The sequence below is a fragment of the Thalassophryne amazonica genome, chromosome 10 (assembly GCF_902500255.1).
Source record: "Thalassophryne amazonica chromosome 10, fThaAma1.1, whole genome shotgun sequence".
Classification (NCBI taxonomy): Eukaryota; Metazoa; Chordata; class Actinopteri; order Batrachoidiformes; family Batrachoididae; genus Thalassophryne; species Thalassophryne amazonica.
This window is the reverse complement of record NC_047112.1, coordinates 9,726,241-9,731,248: the sequence shown is the minus strand read 5'-3', so window position 1 is coordinate 9,731,248 and position 5,008 is coordinate 9,726,241.

Genomic DNA, 5,008 nt, shown 5'->3' with positions numbered 1-5,008 from the left:
GATCCGTCAGATCATGATTTCATCAGCAGCTCTCTGTGCACTTGGCTCCATCAGAGCATGGTTTCGTCAACAGCTCTTTGTGCACTTGGCTCCATCAGATCATGGTTTCATCAGAGGCTCTTTGCGCACTTGGATCCATCAGATCATGATTTCATCAGCAGCTCTTTGTGCACTTGGTTCCATCAGAGCATGGTTTCGTCAACAGTTCTTTGCGCACTTGGCTCCGTCAGATCATGATTTCATCAGCAGCTCTCTGTGCACTTGGCTCCATCAGAGCATGGTTTCGTCAACAGCTCTTTGTGCACTTGGCTCCATCAGATCATGGTTTCGTCAGAGGCTCTTTGCGCACTTGGATCCATCAGATCATGATTTCATCAGCAGCTCTTTGTGCACTTGGTTCCATCAGAGCATGGTTTCGTCAACAGCTCTTTGCGCACTTGGCTCCATCAGATCATGGTTTCGTCAGAGGCTCTTTGCGCACTTGGATCCATCAGATGATGATTTCATCAACAGCTCTTTGCGCACTTGGCTCCATCAGATCATGGTTTCATCAGCAGCTCTTTGCGCACTTGGCTTCATCAGATCACAGTTTCAGCAGCAGCTCTTTGCGCACTTGGCTCCATCAGATCAGGGTTTCATCAGCAGCTCTTTGCGCACTTGGCTCCATCAGATCATGGTTTCATCAGCAGCTCTTTGCACACTTGGCTCCATCAAATCACGGTTTCATCAGCAGCTCTTTGCGCACTTGGCTCCATCAGACGATGGTTTCATCAGCAGCTCTTTGTGCACTTGGCTCCATCAGATCATGGTTTTGTGAGCAGGTCTTTGCGCACTTGGCTCCATCAGATCATGGTTTCATCAGCAGCTCTTTGCACACTTGGCTCCATCAGTTAATGCTTTCGTCAGCAGCTGTTTGCGCACTTGGTTCCATCAGCTCATGGTTTCATCAGCAGCTCTTTGCGCACTTGGCTCCATCAGATCATGGTTTCATCAGCAGCTCTTTGCACACTGGGCTCCATCAGATCACGGTTTCATCAGCCTCTCTTTGCGCACTTGGCTCCATCAGATCATGGTTTCATCAGCAGCTCTTTGCACACTTAGCTCCATCAGTTAATGCTTTCGTCAGCAGCTCTTAGTGCACTTGGTTCTGTCAGCAGCTCTTAGTGCACTTGGTTCTGTCAGCAGCTCTTAGTGTACTTGGTTCCGTCAGCTCTGTGTGGTGGTGGTTTTCTTTTTTGTAAAAGTGAATATTGAACAACTGCTTTAGTTTTTTTGTTAAATTGGAGCAAGACGGAGTGAGGATCAGTGAGGATTCTGATGATGAATGAGGTGATCCCTCTTTTGTTCTGGATGAGGAACCAGAGCAGGTGGATCCACCAACGTGTGCACAGATCTCCACAGTGGGTCGGATCACACGCTTCTATTTGCAGCTGAGCTTTGCCCCAGTGCCGAGTCCTGGAACACAGAGATGCAGAAACACACTGCTCCAGCAGTGGCTCCAGGCACATTTTGTTTAAAGTGTGGAGATCAACGTTAGCTTTGGTTTCGTTTTGTTCCTCTTTTGTCCCCTTTGCACTCTTGATTCACAGGCTATTCCGTGAAAAGTCAAAGCTCATTCGTCGACCCTTTTTTCAATGATTTGTGATTTTTTTACTTTTTTACTTCGTTCAAGAATCGCTGTATGCCATGTGACCACGTGGGCCTTAACACACTGTGTGTCACTTAGAAATGTGGGCCATCCGCACATCCAGCTCAAAATTAGCTGACTGCTCTCTAGTTTTGTGGGTTGAATTGGCACTCCCATGGAATTCGCCCACATTCAGTCACTGGTGTGAAGACTGCCTTGATCACGCCATTGTTTCGACATGGCCGATGAATTTGCAGCTCCTCAGTCGCAGCACAATATGCCCGACTTGCGGTGTGACATGCCATGTGAATGGTGCAAACACTGTCAGATGGCAGTGAACCTCATGTTGCCCGCCATTTGAATGTGTTTCTGGCGCGAAAGGCACGCAATTATGGAGTGCATGAGCCATGCCTGAATGGCTGGTGGCAACTGTTCATGAGGCGTTCAAGTGCATCTCCGACTTTCCATGAGTGCCATTTGACTCCTCCTTCATCTGCTATTCTGCCTCAATTGTGTTATGTGTGAAGGGGCCCTAAACAATGTCCTAAAAAATATACTTTGCTATTTACAAAGACTCAGTGATACAAAACTTTACGGGCAAAAACTATCAAATTGTAATGTCACTTTTCATGCTGGCTTTGTAAATATTTAGTTTTTACAAATAAAGTCCCAATTAAAAACAGGAATATGTTTTGCTTATATTACTGTCATATATACAGTTTGAAAGGCAAATACAATGCAGTATAAAACATGCCACGGTGCGGATATATATATATCCGGATATATATAATATATATATATATATATATATATATAATATATATTATATATATATATATATATATATATCCGCCCCAACAGAGCGCTTCGCTCTCAGACTGCAGGCTTACTTGTAGTTCCTAGGGTTTGTAAGAGTAGAATGGGAGGCAGAGCCTTCAGCTTTCAGGCTCCTCTCCTGTGGAACCAGCTCCCAATTCGGATCAGGGAGACAGACACCCCTCTCTACTTTTAAGATTAGGCTTAAAACTTTCCTTTTTGCTAAAGCTTATATTTAGGGCTGGATCAGGTGACCCTGAACCATCCCTTAGTTATGCTGCTATAGACTTAGACTGCTGGGGGGTTCCCATGATGCACTGAGTGTTTCTTTCTCTTTTTGCTCTGTATGCACCACTCTGCATACAAAAAAATCTCCTTTAACAGTGGAATATCCGGATAAAATGCTGAAACGACTTCTTCTGAAACTTCTCTGTTCTCTCACGACGTCCTGGATCAATAGAGCCTGAAATGTGGAGGTTTTCAGCTTGAAGCAGGCTGACGACGGCGCCTGAGACCGCTGCGCGACATCTCGCACCGTGGGAAGTCCTTAAAGCGACAGTATCACCTCAAAATCTCTTATCAGCCGTTAAAATTTTCACCGAAAACCAGCTTAATTTTTCAAACTGTGTCCACTTCGATGTGCCTCACAGGTTTAGAAAAAAAGTTTGATCAAACAAAGCGCCAGTCTCTCAGCAACTTCTCAGACAAAGGAATTCCGATGACTCCTCCCACAAGGAGTGCTCAAGCTTGTCTGACATGAAAACATATGAATCAAATCCATATAGTTTAAAAAAAAATAAAAAGGTACGATACTTTATTGACAGACCTCGTATATATATATATATATATATATATATATTATATATGTGTGTGGTGTGTGTGTGTGTGTACACATATCTGGAGATCTGCAGTCCATCAGGAAAAAGATTGAAAGAGACCTTGATGGACCACTGTGCCGCTCTCTTAGAAGGATGACAGTCAGCACAATGGGACTTTCCAAGCAATAAATATATTTCAGTAAATATAGTTGAAGACTGCGTTCAACATATGTTTTGGTGACAGAATGTGGGTCTCCAGAAACGGCAAGTCCAAGCATCAGGGAGGACACAAGTTAAAAGAAAAACGGGAAAAGAAAAAGAAAATGAAGAGAAAGAAAGAAAGAAAGAAACAAGCAAACAAACAAACAAAGAAATTTAATGCAGGTTGTAAAGTTTGCATGTTCACAAGCGCACACAAGGAACAAAAAGTCCTTATCTGGTTTTCACGCTGCAGATCTGATGTTGATCGGCATCTGTGCAGGTCTGACGAAAGAGTTTGGAACTAAAGAATGAGGAACTAACACTGAGACGTCAGTGTGTTTCACTGTTTTCACACCCTGTTTTCAACTCAGAGTTCTACAGTTGTCTATTTAAATTAAATTTACTTTGGAGTTTCAGTGCTTAGATTTGAGCTTTTTAATTCATTGTCCATATAAGTTGTTGATGACTCAAAGACTATTGTCGCCCAACTAGTCAATTAATAATTTTCATTTGTCAGTTCAGCTCCCCTCCTTTTGAAGTAATTTCCTTGATTATCAGTTCAACTTGTCTGTTGTGGTCTGTCCCCTGTCTGTGTCTTATGTCCTTATATTAGCTGTCATTGTAGTATGTCCCCTGTCTGTGTCTTATGTCATTATGTTAGTTGTCATTGTGGTCTGTCCCCTGTCTGTGTCTTATGTCCTTATGTCAGATGTCATTGTGGTCTGTCCCCTGTCTATGTCTTATCTGTTAGCTGTGTTGTTTTGCATGGTTTTGCCATTTTTGAGTTCTACTTTAGTTTTAGCTTTTGGTCCTTGGTTTTCAGACTTTGTTACTTTGTGGTTCCTCTTGTAGTTTAGTATTTAGTTATGGTATCTGTTTGTTTTACTCATCACAGAGTTCTTTGCGGTTTGTGTCACTCTGTTATTGTCAGCCCTGTGTGTGTGTGTGTGTGTGTGTGTGTGTGTGTGTGTGTGTGTGTGTGTGTGTGTGTGTGTGTGTGTGTGTGTGTGTGTGTGTGTGTGTGTGTGTGTGTGTGTGTGTGTGTGTGTCTGTCACAGGTCTCCCTCACAGCTGTCTCACATTCCCAATCACACCACCTGTTGCTTGCCTACTCATTTCTGTGTCACTACTTTAGTTTGTCACCGTGTGGTCCTCAGTTGCTGGGTTTTTCTGGTTCAACATCTTCGTGTTTGGTTAGTTTTCCTGTATTTGTTCTTATCTACTTGACCTGATTTTGCTGCTGACTCTCCTCATGTGCCCTTGTTTTTTTGAACTGCTTCTCAGCATCTTGCAAATAAATCATTTTCATAATCACTTTTTTCCCCAGCACTTGTTTGGTCTATGTCTGCATTTTTGAGTTCAGTCCTGCCACACACCCTAACATTGTTGATGTCTTGAAATGCAACAAAACTGGTTCATCATCATCATCATTATGTAAGCAACAATTGGTTTCATGTTTTTATACAGCACAGTCTTTAAACAGCTGCTAGAACAGGGGTGGCCAAGTTCGGTCCTCAAGAGCACATTTCTGACACTCTTAGTTGTC